General features: G+C 26.5%; 1 pseudogene; it reads right to left on the bottom strand.

Moving 5' to 3' along the window:
* Window positions 1-3,493: 3,493 nt before the first annotated feature.
* On the bottom strand, window positions 3,494-5,515 carry LOC146719699 (uncharacterized; annotated as a pseudogene).
* Window positions 5,516-21,322: the final 15,807 nt, after the last annotated feature.

Here is a 21,322-nt window from a genome sequence, read left to right as displayed (position 1 = left end):
CACCGCTCGTTCCTTTTTACAGTCAAACCTATTTTAATTTTTATCCGATTAAGATTTTACGTGGTAAACGCTCAAACAATAGACCTTTTATAAACAATATTCGAAGGTGACTATTTTATACACTGTTTTCGCTTCTATAAGAGAGAAATAACATTCGTCCTAATAAGTCGGGGGTCCTCCATATAATTTAATTCCATCTCTCTTGTTTGTTTAAATGGAAATCATTTCAGATATTACCTTTAAAATAATTATTTTCATGATCGAGAATACTGTTTTCTTCTTCCCATTTTATTTGTGTGTTTGCACCCATGATATGTTGGGATATAAACAGAAAAATCAGTAGTTGTTTTTATATTTTCTTTATGCTCAAAAATCCTGTTTTTAACTGTCCAAAAACTAACTTATCCTAGTTTTAAATTTGTATTTTTAATATTAAGTTTTTCTAAAAAAATTTTTTGTAATTATATTAATACTCTTCACTAACAATAAGTATTTCATCTTCAGTTGAAAAATTTCTTCACTGAGCATCTTCATACCGATGAAGAGATACGTTTTAATTCGGGATGGATCAGGTTCTACTACTTCGATTCGAGATAAGGATGATCATTGGATTCGAATTGAAGTCCTGGCCGGCGATCTAATAATTATACCTGTGGGATTTATCACCGATTCCCCTTTGGATACTAAGGTAAGCATCCTAGCATAATTGTTTTCTTTTTATTACATATTTTTGTTCTTCTCTTTTAAAATCTTTTTCTGAGAGATACAGAAGAGATTTAAAAAATTTTTTAAAATAAATATTTAACTTTATTAAAATTATTAATGTTATATTGAGAATTTTATATCACCAATTACTTGGACAACGAAAGTTATGTGAATTTTTTTTAAAAAAAAAGTTTTGCCCTTAAAAGATTGTCTCCTCTCCCCTCTCCAATTTATTATAAATTCTAAAAATTATTTTTCTATAAAATTTCTAAAAATCTTTCCCAGAATTAAACATAAAAGCGAAAAGATACTTTGTGGGAGAGCCATTTGGTTGCCATACAATAGACCAGCGGATCACATGGAATGTCGCAAAAAATACCTCAAACAGTTGCAGAAAGGATTTTAAGTCTTCCCCTTTTAAAGAACTCTGTATTAATGTTTATACACTTCCCCATAAAATATATTTCTTATATCTAATATGTATATTTTTCGTTATATATATAAATATTAATTATATGTTTTTACTATACAACAACATGAATAATCTCTAAATAAGTAACTATATGAAAAATATCCAAATTTTGAAAAATATTATTACATACAAATAAAAAAAAATTTAATTTTTGCGCATTTTATTTCTTCTAAAAAAACTTCAGTTTTTGCTCTGATATGTTAAAATCTTTTTTTTAACTTCAAATCTTTTCAATCATAAAAGTTTGAAGGTGAAAAAAATTTTTTAATTTTTTATAATCACATTATATTTCCATATTATTAGTGTCTGACATATTCACACAAAGATTAATTCATAATATATAAATAATGTTATACCACTTCAATTCTAAGTAAGAAAGTCTTAATTTATACAATTATTCAAAATTATATACACAGTTTTTTGACACATCCAATCGTTTATATGTAGCATTTTGGGAACAAATATGATGAAAATGATTTTGTATTTTAAAACGAGAAATAAAGAATATTCTATTATTTATAATCAATTTGTTTCCATTTAAAATAAATCATTATCAAAAAATAAACGAAATTTTTGAAAAGTGCCACAGGTATGGCAGTAGTGTACTGTAAAATAAAATTAACTTAATATAAAACCCTAAATTTCCCTTTTAAAATTTCCTCAAAAAGTCTAAATATCACGTGAAAAGCTTGTCAAACATAACGACACTAATGAAAATTTTATTATAATTGTAAAGTTCAACTTTAAAAGGATTAACATAAAGCTTTTACCTTCCTGAAACTTTTTCTTTAATTAGTTACAATAGAAAAAGAAAAATTTTAAAATGTGTATAAAACTACGTAATATAAGTTATTTTTATTTGAAGCATGTAAAAAAGAGCACTTAGAAAATTTAAATTATAATGAAATAGAAAATGCACTTTAATACTTTTCTTTAATGCCATTAGGTTATCATATACATCTTAAAATATGTTATAAATTCTTCTTTTTTCCTGTCAAAAAAATATTTGTCAATTTTAAGGCTATTGTTTAGTACAAAGTTTTTCAAAATTATAGATATTTAAGTTATTTTAAAATTATAGATAAAAATTAATATAAAAGCATTTTTTCTTTTCTCCATCTAGGAAGAGATATACATACATTTAAACCCGATATTTCTATCATTTTATTTTTTAAAAAAAACCTTTTACGTGTGTTAAAAGTTTGCACTAAACACTACGCCCATGTGTTGTTCTTCTTCTGAGAACTTTCCCTCTACGACTCCGAATTTTTATTTTCACCCCACCTTCTTTTCGAAGAAATTGGTTTTGCCTTCCAATGAGATAAAGTTCAAAATGAAAATGGATTCTCCGATGATAACCTAAATTTCCATTATAATTAAAAATAAAAAATTAGATAAATACAAACAAAAGTAAATTAAAATTTTATAATAAAAAAAAAAAGAGAGAGAGAGAAAGAAAACCTTTTATATAAAACATAAATCATTATTTTAATAAAAAATCAATCATTACAGAATAAAGAAATAAACAAATTAAAATTAGTTTAAATTTTTTTGTATACTTTTTTTTTCAAATCCTAACGCAACAAACAATCTGTCTGCAACAAATTCAATGTAATTACACATGATGTACAATTCATTCCTATCAATTGTACCGGTAACGCTTGTGTCAAAATTCCTTTTCATTTCACAGCATCCATGATAATCGATTTTACGCGTTCAAATGATGGCTTCTGTACAATGGTGTTTTAAACATTAAGCACCCCAAATCGCAATGTAATCCCAAAAAAATGACAATGAATAAGTAAACATGTTTTATTAAATATTTTATAATATATGATTTAAATTAATTACTAACTTCGTCTCGTGAATAAGTTCGTTGCTGAAGGTGAAACCTGGCATAGGACCCTCTTTTTTTTCCCTTCTTCAGCCAAAGATTGCAGCAAACTCCACTAAAGAAAATACCCTTCGACCGCCGCAAACGCGACTACGCTGTTCAGGAATGTGGCCCCCCTCATGATTAATCCAGTTTTAAATGCCCAGGTGGCCTTCTTCTTTCTGACGCAAGAAAGCGCCCTCAATTGCATTAAACAAGAAACCCTCTGCAAAAAAATTTATGGCATTAATGCATTTAACGTAATTAAAATGTTAATTTTTTAAATAATAGATGTAAATAAATATAATGTATTATATTTAATATTATTATATCGTATATTATTTAAAAGCAATCTTCTTCCCCATAATCCAAACTTGTCAACAAACACGTATATCAGATAATATACACATTTATGTGCATATTTAAAATGACTACAGAATTTGTCAACTAGAATACTTGCTTGGCTTTCTTTCTTCTTGATGGGAAATATAAGTTTCGATAAGCAAAGAATCCCTCTCAGAGTGAATATTCTCTATGGCTATCTGGAAGCCATAAAAAACAACGTGCTTCCGCGATTTTTCACCTCTTGCCTGAACCCCCTCTCAATCAAATTCTCATTACAATTCCATCAGAAGCAGCAAAAAACGCCAAGATATGAAAATAAATATCTTTCGTTAGAATTAAGCTTCTCCTCCCAGTCTTTTTTGTCCAACTGTAAAAATTAAAGTAAATTATCAAACTTTTTAAAAAAATTCATTAAACTTTATTTGTATTTCTTTGAAAAAATGTATTAATTCTTACCTTGTGAAGAGGTACTTCTTCTATGGCCCCAAGGATGCCACACCCTTTTTATACATGCCCCAAATATCAGGATATTGAATGGGGAAAATACAAAGCGATTTGGACCTTCCTGAAGTAGTGGTTCCAATTCTGGATTTAAAATCTTTCCCTTTAGTTCTATCTTTTCGACTGCTTTTGTTTTTGGAAAGCTATAAAAATTTATAAGTATTTTAATTCCCTGGAATTTCAATAAAAAAAAAATATAATAGAATATATTGAATTAGTAGTAAAATTAAATTTACCTTTTTCCACTACTTACTTTCCATTTTTCAATCCATGGTCCTCAGATGTAGTTGGTGATATCATGATTTCTTTGGTGATTTTCTTCAAAAAAGATCGCATAATCTTAAATTTAATAAAAAATATAATCTAAATAAATTCTCTCTATAACAAAAAAATTATTTATAATGAAGTAATATTTCCATAATAATAACTATTTCTTAACATCAAAATTTTTTTATATTATTCATGTAATTACTAATAACTCAATGAAATCTTTGCATAATTCCAAACAAACCCTATAAATATTTTTTTGAAGAAATAGTATGTGGGGTTTTCTATTTTTGTGAAAATTAAATTTTACAAATTGGATTTGTCAATGCAAATGTGACATTTCAATGATAAAATAATCAACAAATCAAAAAAATTTTATTATTGAGAATAAATATTTGAATCCTGAATTTAGATATGCTTATTGTATTTTAAAACTAAAAAACATTCAAATTTTATTTTTATTGGTCTTATATGGATAATAATTGTTGAACATTTAATAAAAGGGAAATTGCTTTATATTTTCATGGAAGATCCTGAATTCAAAAGTAATGCAAAAAAAATGGGAATGACCGACTATCACCTCAATATGCATGTGCAATATCATTGCCATGGGATGATTTGTTTGACTTCAAATTTATCAAAAACAAATCATCAAACCAACTCCCATGGCATGACGATATCAGCACAGGGGTATTGTGGATGATGTCAGTCATCACCTTTCTGTCTTGCCGGGGGGCGTTATAAAATCTTAGGCGCCCCTACGCTGGAATTTGATCGCCCCCCCAATGACAAGGCTCTATTATTTTTTGACTATCAAATTTTTTCACCCTCTTTAAACTTTTTGCGCCTTTATGCTGGAGCGTATATTGCGGGACCCCCTTGTAACACAAACCTCTGCTCGCATAGCTCTTGAATTCATCTCTCAATGCTCAATTCCTCCTTCCAAAATACATGGTCTAAGAGTAAACCATAGTAATTATTGTTGTAGTATATTTATCTGTTTAATTTTCAAAATTAATGCCAATCAGAGATTCTATATATCAAAAATTTAACCTAAAAAAGTACTATATGATGAGAAGATTCCGTAAATTGTTCATTATACATGTTCAATATTGTGTTGTCAAAAAAATTGACAGAAGCTTGACAATAAAAAAAGGGTGTGGTAAAAGAAAAAAAAACGTGATTTTGTAGAAAAAGAAAAGAGGACGGGATATGAAAAAGCCGTGGTACTCTTGAAATAATATATAAATACACAATTATCACTCACGTGTAACGACACGTCCTCAAGATGCTTGCGAACATTCTCTTTATGGATCGTGCAAAGCCATCGTTTTAGTTTTCGGCAGTCGAGTTTCCAGTGAAACCGGTTTTCCAAAAGAAAGCAGGAAGCAATTTACGCGCAAAATTATCTTGGGACTTTGGGGGGTTTCACCCACCTCTTCCCGCCAGTGTTTCGCCGCCCAAACGTCATCCGCCCAAACAGCTGATTGCGTCTTTGCCGCCAAAAACTCGGCATCTTTTTAGGTCTGTTCTTTTCAGCTGAACTGGCTACACTGTTCAGAGATTGTCCTTTTTGCTCGACATTGAAAGGAAAAGGATAACCTCTAAACTAATGTACCATTTCAGCCAAAGAATTAAACGAATATAGAGCCCCGGTTCTCGATACCCCCGCGGGTCGCACAGCTAGGTACTTTTGCTATAGTTTAAAGTTACGTATACTGTACTATCTATACATTTCATACAGTATACGTGATGTAAACTATAGCAAAGCAAAGTACCCCCAGCTCGTGCGACCCGCGGGGTAAACCCAAAACCGTGCTTCTGTACTCGTCTATATTCTTTTTGGTTCGCTGAAAAGAACAGACCTTTTTTTTTCCCCTTTAACCGTTCAGTTTCTTTTGAAAATCTTAGGCCGGACTACAACAGATGTAGTAAGCCCTAGCCTTAAGAAATTCACCAATCACAGTCAAGAATAAGGGGAATAATCGACTGTTTATTGATCAATTTCTTAAGGCTTAGAGCTTACTACACTTATTGTAGACCCGGCCTTAAGTATTAAATTTTATGTGCAGCTCTGCCCGCACAGATTAATAGACAGATCGCCAAAGGCCTCTAAGAGGAGACCGTCTTTTTTTTTTCCCCCTTTCCGGGCACACTTTGCCCCCCGGTTCGAGTCCAGGCTAATAAAATCATTTATTTCATTCACCAAAAAATTTGCCTCTAGTGCGAGTTCAGACTAAAATCCTTTGATTATACGTGTAAAATAAAAAGAATTTTAGCCTGAAAAATCGCACCAAAAAGGGAAAGTTTTTTGGTAAAATCAAGAATTTTATTATCTGGACTCGAACCAGGGCAAAGTGTGTCGGTAAGGGGCAAAAATGACGGTCTCCTCTTTAGACAAGCCTTTGGCGATCTGTCTATTAAACTGTGCTGCCGCAGCAGTTTTTTTGCTATTTGAAAAGTTCAATTGAACAACAGCAAAAGCAGCAAAGCAAAAAAAACACGCAACTATTGATTCTAATTAATTGTTATTCTTAATTAGTTATTCTTATATTAGTTATAATGAATTTTAAGAATAAATAGATTATTGTGAGAATATACCAGTAAAATCGTATTTTAATCTCGAATAAAAGAGAACAAAGAATTATATCTCTAATAAATTTTTGAAACACGTGACTGATTTGCTTTCTGCAGCAGGTTTTCGTAAAGGCACTTTTATGCGGGGTCTACAATGGCACAGGAGTATAAAATACAAGAATAAAGCGAGGAGCACCCCTTTTGCATAGGCGCGCATAGCGTAACCAAAGTCTGTAATGAACGACGGAGGGAAATAAGGTCGTCGCATTCATTGTTTTCGGGGATTGGGGGGCCCCAAAAAGGCGCCGCCAATCCACCACCGGACAGCTTTTTCAACTATAGTTTTTTTTTTTTTCTAACCACTTTCGTACGACAACACCGACATAACACACAACTTTCGTTTGTCTCAAAAAGGCGGCTCATGCGACGACCTACTTCCCTCCCGTCGTTCATCTACGGACCTTGGGCGTAAACATAAAACGGGACACACTTTTGCATAGGCGCACAAACGTAAGCATAATAAACTTGATTGGTCTATAAACGTATGCATAAAAAATTTAACCAATCGAATTTCTTATGCATATACTTAAAGCGCTTATGCAAGAGTGTGTGCTCCCCGCTTATGAATCTTGATTAGTCTATTCAAGAGATTTCTCTCGGTTTTTACAACATCCCTCAATAGCAGCGATACCAATGCAACATCAAAAATTAAAATGCCTTCAAACCCGGGGTCCCCTTCACCACTCAAAATTCGGCCGAGTTGCCGACCTCTGTATGTAAAGCGAGGAGCACACATTTTTGCAATAGGCGCATAAACATAAATCTTGATTGGTTTTATGAACATTGTCTAAAAAATTCAACCAATCAAATTTCTATCTTATGCGTTATGCAAGAGTGTGTGCCCCCGCTTAAGACCGTGATATAAAAAACAAAAATTTGGTCATTAGATGTTTTTTTTTTTCCCAAAAACTCTATTCCATTAAAAATTTAAAAACTGAAAAAATAAATGTTTTAAAAACTTTTTAACATTTTTTTTAAAAAGAAAATAAAAAATTAACTAAATATAATATTTGGCAAACATTATTTACAAAAAAATTTACGTACACATCGTATATTACGTAAATTTATTTGTTAAAAAACATTATTTGCAAATTACCAAAAAGAAAATTTTAATTTTTAATTTAAATTTAAATTTTGGGTTTTTTTGCCAGCCTTATGCCCCCGACAGCACACAATATTTATGAAAAAAGTTCAAAATTTTATGAAAATTTTTTTTCAAATATAAATGGTTTTTAAAAATGTTTTAAAAAAACTTTTATTATCTCACATCGCCCAGATAGCACAAACGTCCTTGGCGTTTTTTATACCCTTTTACGTATTTACGTCCAGGACATAAAAGACTCCATTGTACACCCGATTTGGGACATCCTCAGTGCAATTTTGGACTCCCAGATGTCCATAAAAATTTCCTCACGCACGAATATTGCTAAAATATTGCATAAATATTTTATTTCATTGTACATAATAAATATTGAAGAAAACTTGTGCAAATTTTAAAAAATTTAATTTTATTGGAGACATTGCAAAATATACTATGCAATATTATCTTTAAAGTTCTTTCATTTCCCTATGCGCCCAAAGATTCCTTTCCATCCGCATTAAATTTTTTAAAAAAATTATAAAGCGCATGCAAAAAGGGGTTTATTACAGTTAAATAGTTATAATTATTTGATCAGTTTAACCTTTCTGATACTATCCCAACACAAAAAATTTAATTTGAATTAATTGAAAAATTGGACAAAGAAAATTCAATAAATAAATCAAAATAGAAATATCCAATTTTTTAGTTTAGAAAAAAAAATAATTAATTTGCATGTCAATTTATTATTTTTAAAATTTCTTCTTTTTAAATTTTTAAAGGGTCTTTTTAAACAATACAGTAAAAAAAACCCAAAAATTTTTTTATTAAAGTTTAAAATTTATTCAAAAAAAACCCAAAAATTTCGTCCTTTTAGAAAAAAATATTTATCCTTAAAAAAATCCAAAAATGACCAATAAGGGACGTTTTTGGACGTCCAACCCATTGCAAACGGCGTAAAATCGTCCCTTGTACGCCCTGCAGGAAAATTTTCCCGTGGATTACACAATGCCGACCGACATCCTTTTACGTAAAGGGATGTACTTGTGCTTATTGGGCAAAAGAAAACAAACATTTATTTAAAAATTTACAAAAAAATTAACAAAAATATTTATTTTCAACCATAAATATTTATTGATTTTTTTGGAAAAGCTCGCCGGCAAGCGAAAAGTTCTGGGTTCGTTTCCCGATTCAGCGATTTGGGATCTATTTTTTCTCCCGCATTTATTTATTTTTTTTCGTAACAGTTTGGGGGGTTTTTAAAATTAAATCTAAAGAAAATTATTTTAAATTTTAAGCTTGGTATATCCCGAGAATAATACGTCCTTTGCACGGTTTTTTTCCCAAACGAAAACTTATTTCGTTGGAAATTCCCCGCAACACCGTAAAATGGCTCTTTACGCCTCCTTTTTCGTTTTTGATTTATTTTAAAATTTTACAGAGCCTATTTAATTTTGTTTTATTATAAAATTTTTAAATCTTGTTCAAATAATATGTTAATAAATAAGGTTTAAAAACGTTTTTTCAAAAATTTATAAAATTTTTAAAAAAATTATATTCTAAATTTAAATCTTTTTAAATATTGTTCTTCTGGGAATTTTAATCCCCCCGAATTTCTATTAATCCCCTTAAGCGCATAAATATTTAATATTTTAGGCGTATTTTTTAAATTAATATTCTAAAAAACGCCCGAAATTTCTTTTAAAAATTAAAAAATTGTGCGCTTATGGGGGTATAATTTTACTTTTTGCATTTTTTTTTATGTAAAAAGAACACAAGCGCGCGTTCGCGCGCAAGGGTTATTGATGTTATTTTTTTTTTAAAAAAAGGGAAAAAAAGGGGACCATTAAAAGGGGCCCCCCATTACAAAAATTATCCTTGCAACCCATTACAAAAGAATTTTAAAAAAATTATCATTATAAACCCAGTCAAACGTAACAAAAGAAGAAAAAAAAAAAAATTCGCCCAATAAAGTAGAAACTTTACCCGTGGAAAATTAAGTTGCAACAAATTTGATCGTATAATGAATCATAAAAAATTTAAATTTTTCAAAAGTAGAAATTTTACCATAAAAAAAACCCTTTTCTTTTAAAAAAAAGTAAAAAGATGCCAAATCCCTGCCCCAGTGAAAAAGTGTTAAAAAAAAAGTATTTTAAGTAAAAAAATCTATCAAAAACAAAATTTATGTTCTAAAAATTTAAAATCTCACAAAAATAATGTCCCCAAATTTTGCGGAATAAATAAATTTTATAAAAAAAATTAAAAATTTTAAAAATTTTTGAAATTTAAATTAAAATAAAATAAAAGAAAAAAAAAATTTAGTTAAAAAAAAAAATGGGGGCGCTGCAATAAAATTTTTTAAAATTAAATTTTAAATTTTTTTTTAAATAATTTTTACCGCCCATTTTTTTTTTAAAATTTTTTATTTCTTTTTATTTTATATTAATTTTAAATTTGCAAAGTTTTTTAATTTTTAATTTTTTTAAAATTTTATTTATTGCGCAATAATGGCATTACTTTTTGGAAGGGTATTAATTTAAAAATAAATTTTTTTTCAAATTTATTTTTTTTTCTTAAAAATACTTTTTTTTTTTAAACACTTTTTTACTGACATGGACTTTTTCACTTGTTTTTCTTTTTTTTTTAAAAAATAGTTTTTTTTTGGTACAATTTTACATTTGCAAATTTTTTTTTATTGATTCATTTTCGATCTATAATGTCTGCAAAAGTTTAATTTTTTTCCCCTTTACAAGTTTTTCTACTTTCCTTTTCCTTTTTTTTTTTTTTCTTCTTTTGTTACGATTGTACATTGGGTTTTAATCGTCTTTTTTATACAATTTTATTTTACATGGGGTTTTTCAATGGTAATTTTTGTTTTTAAAATTTAAATAAAAATTTTTGCCACAAAATATAATATATAGAAAATTTTGTTTGTTTTCGATTAAAATAGGTGTAAAATTAATATACGTACAGCGACATTTTTTTAATATAAATTTTTTTCTATCAAAAACTGAATAGCTGTTATTATCAAAGAAAAAATTAAAAAAAAAATGATTTATTTATTTTACGACCTAAAAGCGTTTTTTTATAAACATTACATGTTTAAAACTTTCTTAATTTTGTTGAATTTTTTCATTATTATTATAGAAGATCCAACAAAAAATAATATAAGAAAGTTAGACTTTATATATGATATAGATATATAAGAGTATCATAAGAATGTATTTTTATAGCGATAATAGACGACAAGAACAGATATATCAGTGAGAAAGTAATAGAAATTTTATTGACGATATCAATAATAAAAGCGAGATCAAGGGTGTCTGGAAAATCACCCACAAAACTTCAAAAGGTAATTCAGGACACAAGAAGAAAAAAAAATTAAAATTAAACATAGGTTCGGGCCCAGACAGCACAAAAAATTAAAAAATTTAGAATATTTATGAAAATTTTTAAAAATTTTAATATTTTATAATATTTTTTATAAATATTTTTTTAAAGTTTTTGGAGTTTAGATTCAATAGATCAAAAATTTAATAATACAGAAAATTTTTGATAAATATTTGGTAAATAAAAAATTTAAATCATTATGATAAAATTTTTTAAAAATTTTTTTTTTTTTTTATTGCTCAGTGTCATGAGTTAAAAAAACTTCAAAGTTTTTAATCTAATCGGTTGTTAAATTTTTTTAAAAAAAGTCGTTGTGTTTTTTTGTTTTTTCAAAAACTATTTGCCCTTTTTAAAAGTTTTTAAAATTTGGGAAAAAAAGTTTATAAGTAAAAACACGAAAAAGGGGGCTGGAGCCGAAACCGTTTTGGGCCCAAAAATTTTTATTTTTTATTATCAAGGTTTAAAGTAAAATAAAAATTCGAACTTTTTTGTTTAATTTTGATAATTATAAATTTGCCCCCAAAATAATAAATGTAAAAAAGTTTGATTGCTTTCGATTAAAAAAAATGTAGTAATTAATATAGTATTAGCGACAGTAAAAAAAATAATAAAAGTAGTTTGCATTTCGAATTTGTTCTAATTGGCTTTATCTATTGTATTAAGATTTTTTCTACTGGATGGTTTTAAGCGCCCCTTTTGTTCCTTTAATAGCTTGTATTAAATTTTTGGTCACAATAACGGCTTCGGCTCTCAGCCCACCTTTTCTTGTGATTTTAATCTTACGAGCCTTTGAGTTAATTTTTTAATTAAATTTAACAAGGCTCTGTTTGACACTCTCAATTTATATTTATATTTATATTACAGAGCCTTGTTAAATTCTTATACCATAAATATTATATGAAATATTTAATCTAGTTTTTAATAATATGTTAAACAAAGGTTTTTATAAAACATTTTCAAAATATTTATATAATATTTGAAAAAAATGTGTATTCATAATTATTTAGGGAATTTTTATCATAAATATCGTTTTGTGTGGGTGGGATATTAATATTATATATAGTGTTTTTTCGAATAGAGAGCAAATGAAATAGATATGGATAATATTTTAAATTTTAAAAAAGAAAGTGAATTAATTAAGAAATTCAGCTATAAAAAACTAACTTATAATTGCAACCAACTAAGTTCTTAGCTAGAATAAATATTTCACTTTTCTCCATTGTATGTAGAATCTAACAAAATAAAAAATTTAGTTTATTGTATTTTTAATAAACTTAATAAGATTAACATTATATTAAAAATATTTTATTGAATATATTTTACTTACGTGTAGGGGAGATATATAATTTTTTTTTCCCTACGATAATCTTTTTATTAGTACTAAATAAATAGAATTTATAGATATACGATCAAATAAATAGATACATTTTCGACGTTAGAAAAACTGAATGTCACATAACCTAACTCTCTACAAAAGCAGAGTTAGCAAATGTTGATTTGTGTTGTTGAAACACAGCGACACATTTCAAATGGAAAACACAAATGATGATTTCCCTAGACTTACATAAAAAATGAAACGGTTATTTCCACAGAATGAGTTTATTAAACATGATACAATTCATAATGGTTTCAACTTATTCCAAATTTAATAACACATTTATAAACAGATATTTGGCACCCCATGGGTTCACCACTGTCCCCAATAATATCGATATGTTCTCCAGGACTTTGAAAAAAAGTTTTATACAGAATTAAGAATAACATATATTTTAACCATAGATACTAGACATTATATGTCCGACCAAACACAGTGAAATCACAGAAATACAAAACTAGCTTATTCAACTCATACCATGATAGAATAAAATTTTATCATTGAATTAGAAAAAAATAGTATCACTTTTTAAACATATAAAACTAATCAGAAGTAACAATAGAATTCTCACTGACTGGTACCATAGAGCACTTTTTCAGGAAAACCTTCTGTTTCCAAACCCACCCAACCCCTCAAAAATAGGCACAATTTACAGTTTGACAAAACAGAGTATTTCTTTTGTCGGACCTCACCTATTACATAAAAACATAAATTATTGCATTGAATTATTGTTGAACAATGGGTATCCATTAGAATTTATATTCAAACATATCAACATAAGGATAAAAAAAATAAAATAGATAATCCTACTTGCAATACAATACAAAAAAATTTTATACGAACGACACAAAAAAAATTCATGGTTTTCCAAACGTTAAGGGAACTCTCTCACACATTAAAAAAAAACTTTTTTAAAAATACTAATATACACCGGAATATGCTTGCAAAATTTTTAAAAAATGTTAATGATTGCGACGCCCAATAGGGGACAAATAAATGCAAAATTAATATAAGAAATTTATGAACAAAAAAAAATAAAAACAATCGAATTTGAACGTGGTTTTTCAACATATATTGACAAAATATACTATGAATTTGGGAAAAGCGTTCAAAATTTTAAAATTTTGAAAAAAATTATTCAATAAAAAATTAAATCCGAAACACTACACTTAAAAAACAAAAAAAAAAAATTTAACTCTATAAAAGATATTGATTTTTTGGACAAAGCATATTTTCCGTTTTTGACAAAATAAACCCTATATAAATAAATTTCAATATAAAATAAACTTCCGTAAATAATTTTTTGTATGCTAATTTAACATATATTGACTATTAATTAATTACCGATCACCGAAACTATTATAATATGAAGAACAAGGACAAACATATATAATCACTAATAAGACAACCATTGTATTAAAAATAAGAAATTTTTAGAATTTTATCATATATGTTAGGTAATTAGTATTAAGTTCAGCGATTGAGAAGTCGTAAGTAAGTGACGAAACGTATCATGCAATTTGATGTCCCATTTATAATATTTATTAATTTTACACTTCCAACCAATTTGCTCTTTTTATAAGCCTTTTGTATTTTGAATTAATTTTTTTATTTATACGAGTTGATTACATATATTTTTATTTTTAAAAAAATTTTTAAAAATTAAAAAAAACTAAGGAAAAATGCCAAAAAATTTAAAAAATTTATGTTTTTTGAAACCCCAAAAGATAGTTTAAAATTGGGAAAAAATTTATTCCGGCCTATTTTTTATATTTTTTTTTTTTCCTTTTAGATTCCAAATCACCTCCCAAAGTTTAGGGGGCGATTTCTGGCACAGTATTTAATGTTATCCTTCAGACCACTCCCTACGTTAATAAATAAAGTTGAACTTGCCGCAAAACACACATTTATTCGTCAATTCGATTAGAACCGCTGAAGTAATTTGTTCATTTTTTTGTTATATGACAGGTTGAAAAATTAACACTTTAGTTCATTCTTTAACATATTATTTGGACCAAAAATTTTTAAACCCCGCGAATAAAAATGATTTAAAAAATCAATTTTTTTTAAACTCTTATATTGATTTCAATCTTTAAAAAAATTATAATTTACATAAAAGATTCAACCCTGAAACTTTTTATGATAATTCAGAAAATATAGAAATATTAATATGACAACCTAAAGTTTTCATATGATCTTATTCCTTTAAAAATTTAATAAGGAAAATAAATCAACAAAAAAAATTTTATATGTTTTAAAAAATTTGGGGTTAATAATTATTATAAATTTTTAAAAATTAATAATTGTAATTAAAAATTTAATTTTGTCAAATTAATTATTATGTACAATATTGTTTAGCTGTGTACAATTTTATTTTTAAAAAGTTTTTAAAAAAATTTTTTTTTAAATTTGAAAAAATTGTTTTCTTATTAGTTTTTTTTTTTTTGAAAAATTTAAATTAAAATTTTTTCGGAAAAATGTGTACAAAAGTAAATTTTCCCTTTATCAATATTTGCTGAAAAAACGAAACAAAATTTGTCTCTTTCTTACACTTCTCTGTTAGATTTTCGTATACCCCCCAAAAACCCACACACACACACACCCCCCAACACCTTTTCGTAAACTTTTACACTTTATAATAGTTATGCAGCGAAAAGATCAATACAATTTTGCAAAACAGGCCCCCTCTTAAAAGCAATAATACTTCTATATTTTCAATTTTTTAGCGAAATGGCGCTGCTAAATTTAAAAGGACGGCAAAATTTTTACCCTTTCCCAACCTCGGGTAATTATATAAATTTTAATAATTTTTTTTTTAATACAAAATTTAATAATTTATTTATAATAATTTTTATCAATTTTGTATTATATTTAAGATTTATAATTAATATAATTAAAATACTCAAAAATGTCATTCAAAAATGTAAAAAAAATTAAAAAAAAATTTTTTTGTAATAACTTAAAGTTTATTTTTAATATTTAAAATTTTTTTTTTTAAGACTTTTAATATGTTAATTTTTTAAATTTTTTAAAAATAAATTTAAATTAAAAATTTCTCTTCTCTCTATAGCCATTTTCAATTCGCAGAAACTTAGCTCTAAAAAAAATATTTAACCGAAAATTGGGGCCCTAATTCCATCCGTTCCGTGCCCGTGCAAAGCTAAAGGGGTTTTTTATGTGGATTTTGGGGGGTAAACGTATTTTTTCTAAGGCTTATTCAGCGTCAATCAAGGTCATGTCATCCAAAATCGCAAAGCGATGATCGATCAGCCAAGACATTAACTCTGACACTAGAGCGTTTTTTTCCGTATTTTTGGGGGAATTCGAAATATTTACGAAAATTTTGGGTATGTAAGCGCTAAAACCTTTAAAACCCAATTATATTTATAAGATTAATTGATAACGGGAAAGAAACCGTGCTGAAAGCAAAAGTATAAATATAAATAATCTACAGTAAATTTTAATCCCTTAAAAAATCAAATTAAACATACGGAAAAGAAATTTGAGCAAAATCTGCAAACAATTTATCTGTCAGAAAAAACAAAAATTTAATTTTAACGAAGTTACCTAAACCCTGTTTGGCAAATTTTTGCCAAAAAAAGCGACAAGCCTGCGACGGGAAATTTAGCGGATTCCAAAAACCCCCGCAGAGCCCGTCCAATTTGAAGCAGATTGGCGGGAAAACCGGCAGAATCGCGTAACCAGTTTATGTTAGGCCAATATTCACGTGGTCTTAATTTAAGATCGCTTAAGTTCATCTTTAAAACTGTAGGATCATTTTTTATTGACTATTTTTCCACTAAGTTCGAATCGGGGCAAATCGGGTCAAGTCAGGTGGGGTTTTTGTGTTTCCACCGTAAGAGTGCTCCTAAAAACCCGATTGTGACTCGACTCTGGGCCGGGTTCAAATTCGTGGAAACGCATTGGCACGATTCTGAGTAAACTTAACCCCCCTAAAACCCCTTTGCTTGAAAAAATTTTTAAAATGGGAAAAAAAAAATATACCCAAAAAGACTGCAAATCCAGAGCCTACAGTGTCCTCGGGGCGCCCCAAATTTAATCAAAAATTGAAAGCAATCCCAAATTTTAAAATCAATTGGGTTTTAACGCCAAAGGGAATCTGCATTAACATGCGACGACAGTTGACGCAAAAACTGGAACAGATTTACAAACTTTAATTTTAAAAAAAATTTTCCCAAATGCCCCAAATCGGGAAAAAAAATCCCCGGTAGCCATATTTTTTAGAAACGTTTATATTTGATTAAAATGTCCCCTCGAAAAAAGTTTAGGAAAACGTTTTTTTTCGAGTTTAAAAAACGTTCAAAATATCACTTTTTCCGTTTTATACTTCATTCGTGAATTTTTCAAAATTTAATATATTTTTCATTCTGCTCCTAAATCGCATTTGTGCAATAATTTTTGTAATGCTGATAAAATTTTTTTGACTTTTTGACATTTATGAAAAATTTTAAAATTTTCTTTTTATTTTCTTTTTTTATTTGGAATTTACTTAACCAATTTTTTTTAACATTTAATCTGTTGGGGTTGTCAAAGAATTAAACTAATAAAAAATTATTGATTGTAATATACTTTTGTATGCTTTTTATAATTATCTACTAAACTTAAAAGGGGAGATAGATATCAAATTTTACGCAAAACGGGAAATAAAGGGAAATATGTGAATCATTATAATAAAGCAATAAAATTTTGGGAAGTCTCTTTTAAAATATTTAATTTTATATTTGTATTTTATAGTATTTTTGCAAAATTTTTTAATGTGTTTTTTATATTTAAAAATTTATTTTATTGCAATATTTTAGCAATATTTTTGTGCGTGGAGATATAATTTAAAAGTAAAAGAAATGTTTTTTTAAATTTTAAATTTTTAAAAAGTTCTTGTTGGGACGTTTCTAAAAATATTAAAAGGTTAATAAATTTTGGATACGCTAGGGAAAAATTTTTTGAAACACTGTGGGGCCTGGGAAAATTTGTAAAAAAGAAGAAAAAAAGAAATAAAAAAAACCCAATTTCAAAATTTAAAGAAAATCAACCAAAAGGCAAAATTTTTAAAAGATCTAATTTAAAAACAACGTTTCGACGGTCATTGCAGTTCTTTTTAGTTAAACTATAAAACAAATTACACACAAATAATTTAACTTTTATTCAACCTTAAACACAAATAATTTTTAAACGCCAATATCATAAAAGAAGAAACTTCCCACAAGGGGAAGTTATAAATTTATTATAAGACTAAACTAAGTTTAATGCAAAAGCAAATTTCACATTTTTTTAATGAACGTAAACTGACATATAAAACAGGAATATATAAAAATGTTACCGCTCGCATGAACTTTTTTAGTCCTAATCGTTTAAACAAAATACTAAACTAATAAAAATAGAGTAATTTTCAGAAAGATAGGGGAAATTTTATAATTTATGATCGTGTTCTTGCGCTATTTAAATTTTATTTTTTATTTATTTGTTACTGTTATTATTTGAACTGACCCCCTTTCGTTTTTTCTTAACGATTATGACTAACAAAAAATTCAGCGGCGGTTAATATCTTTATTGTTTTTTGTTTTTTATGTAATTTTACATGTTCATTAAAGCAATTGTAATATTATTCAGTCTGCAGTGAAATTATTTAGTTTACTAAGAATTTAAAATTTTTCTTGTAGGGAAAGTTTTGGTTTTCTGAAATTTGGCGTTTTTAATTATAATCTCTAAAAACCACCTTTAAAAAAAAAAGGGAAAAAAAAGGGGACCCAATTAAAGGGCACCCATTAAAAAAATTACCATTGCAAACCCATGTACAATAAAATTGTATGAAAATTATCGATTATAAACCCATGTACAATCGTAACAAAATAATGAAATAAAAAAAAAATTGCCCCAAGGAAAGTAAAACTTGTACCAGGGAAAAATTAAAGTTGCGCTTATAAGTCGTAAATGAATCAATAAAAATTAATTTGCAAATTTAAATTGTACCAAAAAAAATTATCTTTAAAAAAAAAGATAAACAAGATGCCAAAGTCCATGCGCCATGTGAAAAAGGTTAAACAAAAAATTTTTTTAAGTAAAAAAATATCAATTGAAAAAATTTTTATTTTTCAAAATTAAAATATCTCTACAAAAAGTAATGCCCAATTATTGCGCGAAAAAAAAAAACTTTTTTAAAAAAATTAAATTTAAAAAATTATGCAATTTTAAAATTAATAAAAAAAAAAAGAAATAAAAAAATTTAGTTAAAAAACTGGGCGCGGCAAATTTTAAAAGTAAAATTTAATTTTAATATCAAAATATTATTTAGCACGCCCCGTTTTTTTAACTAAATTTTTTTTTTTTTCTTTTTTTTATTTAATTTTAAATTTCAAAATTTTTAAATTTTTAAATTTTTTAAAAAATGTTTATTTATTCGCGCAATAATTGGACTTTACTTTTGTAAAATATTAATTTTAGAACAAAAATTTTTTTTGTCATTGAAATTTTTTTTATTTAAAAAAAATACTTTTTTTTTTTAAACATTTTTTCACATGGCGCATGGACTTGGCATTTTTTTTTATCTTTTTTTTTAAAAATAAGTTTTTTTAGGTACAATTCTAATTTGAAAATTTAAAATTTTTTTGTTCATTATCGATTTATATATGTCTGCAATTTAATTTTTCCACTGTAAAAGTTTCTATTTATTGGCGCAATTTTTTTTTTTTATTTATTACTTTTGTTCGATTGTCATGGGTTTATAATCGATAATTTTTCAAAACAATTATTGTACAGGGGTTTTTCAGGAAAATTTTTGTTAAGGCGTGCCCTTAAGGGTCGCCTTTTTTTAAAAACCTTTTTTTAAAGGTGATTTTTTTAGAGTTTATATCTTCTTTTGTATATGATAACATCTTAAATAAATAAGCAAATTCAATTTTTCTGGATTTCTTATTTAGTACTATTTTCCCAATAATTAAATAAAAAATTTAAAAATATTATTATCACAAATTTGTACAAAAAAATTAATTTTAAAAATTTTTTTAAATTTTTTTAATCATTTTACATTGGTTTGTAGTGGCAAGGATTTTTTGCTCTGTCTTTAAGCATCGGCCTGTATACCCCTAATATATTGTGAATACGGGCTAAGTATAAAATATGGATTTGATAGTTCCCCGGAATTTGGAATTTTGTCGGACTTGCAGCATCACCACATATGCGCCTACAATTAAAAAAACGCATTTATTCCATTTATTGTTCCGTTATTGGCGGGGCACTTTTTATATATCTCAAGCTTAGATAGAAAAAACATTTTGAAAACATCATTTTTCTTGTTATCTGTTTTTTTTAAAAAAATTTTCGCAAATTTTATTAGGGCAATATGCTTTTCCTCCGCATTAAAAGAGGCTTAGTATTTTAATAAATCTTTTTATTTGTATCATTTCCTTTTTTTTGGGGAATTACCAATGCTTTTGTACAAATTTTCCTTCATACCCCAAAAAGACAACATTTTTAAAACCACCTTAAGAAAGTAACTTGATATTTTTTTACTTTAAAAAATAGAGTAAACTTAAAAATATGAATTAACCTATCTTTGACTTTTTAAATCTTATGAAAAATCTAACTCTCTTTAAATTTTTATTATAAAAAGAATCTCGGTTTTTATGAAAAAATTCTTGAAATTTAATATTTTAACTTTCAAAAATTTTGCAAAATAAAAAAAATCATACATTGTATTTTCCATATATAAAAAAAAAAGTGGGGAAAATAAAAAAATAAATATATTTTATGTTTAAAAAAAAATATATTTTTATTATTATATATATTATAAAAATAAAATGTTGGATTTTTATTAATATTTATTTTTAAAAAATCTTTTTATTGCTATTGTTTTTTAATACATACATTTTGAATTTTATTTTTTAATTTGATTATATTTAAGGAAAATTTAAAAAAAGCAAAAGGGGGAAATTGAAAAAATGGGAAAAATTTTTTTTTTGTCTCTCCTTTTTTTAAAAAGGTTTGTTTTTTTTGGAGAAATGACATTTATAAAATTTTTTAAATACAAAAAAAACAGCCATGATTACTATAATACATATTTTTAAATTTTCAAACTTAAAAAAAAATTTTTTACCAAAGAAGAACATATTTAAAAACTCTAAAAAGGTTAAATTTTTAAATTTGTAATTAAAAACTGCATTTTGTATAATTTTTAAGCTTTATTTTTTTTTTTTCTTTTTTAATTGAATAGTATTAAAATCCCCTGTGATAAAAATTAAATTTAAAAACCAAAAAAATAAATCTTAAATTTGAAAAATTTTTTTGTTTCTTTTAAATATCAATCAAAGGATTTTTTTACTCTATTAAATAATTTTTTACTGGTGCCATCATAATTTTTGTTTTTGCTCTTGCGCAAAAAGTTAATCATTTGTTGGGTTCAACCGACGAAAAGATTTATTGACAAATTTTTTCAAAACCCGCGTATGGGGAAGTTGTCGTATTATCTAATGTTTACTTTTAGGGTACCTAAAACAAATAAATTTTTAAATTTTTGTTTACAATACAAGTAAAACATGTCAAAATCTCATTAAACCTTTTGAATTACCCATTGTTCCAAATACCCTTTTTTGGACGAATTTGTTTCTAGTTTTTTTCAACCTTTATAAATTATTTCACGAAAAAATTTTAATAAAATTTTTATTT

This window comes from Nylanderia fulva, unplaced genomic scaffold (assembly GCF_048542155.1).
Source record: "Nylanderia fulva isolate GAGA-0341 unplaced genomic scaffold, ASM4854215v1 Scaffold897, whole genome shotgun sequence".
In the NCBI taxonomy this organism is placed as follows: domain Eukaryota; kingdom Metazoa; phylum Arthropoda; class Insecta; order Hymenoptera; family Formicidae; genus Nylanderia; species Nylanderia fulva.
Note: the sequence above shows the minus strand (reverse complement) of the source record. Positions and strands in the feature narration are given on the sequence as shown.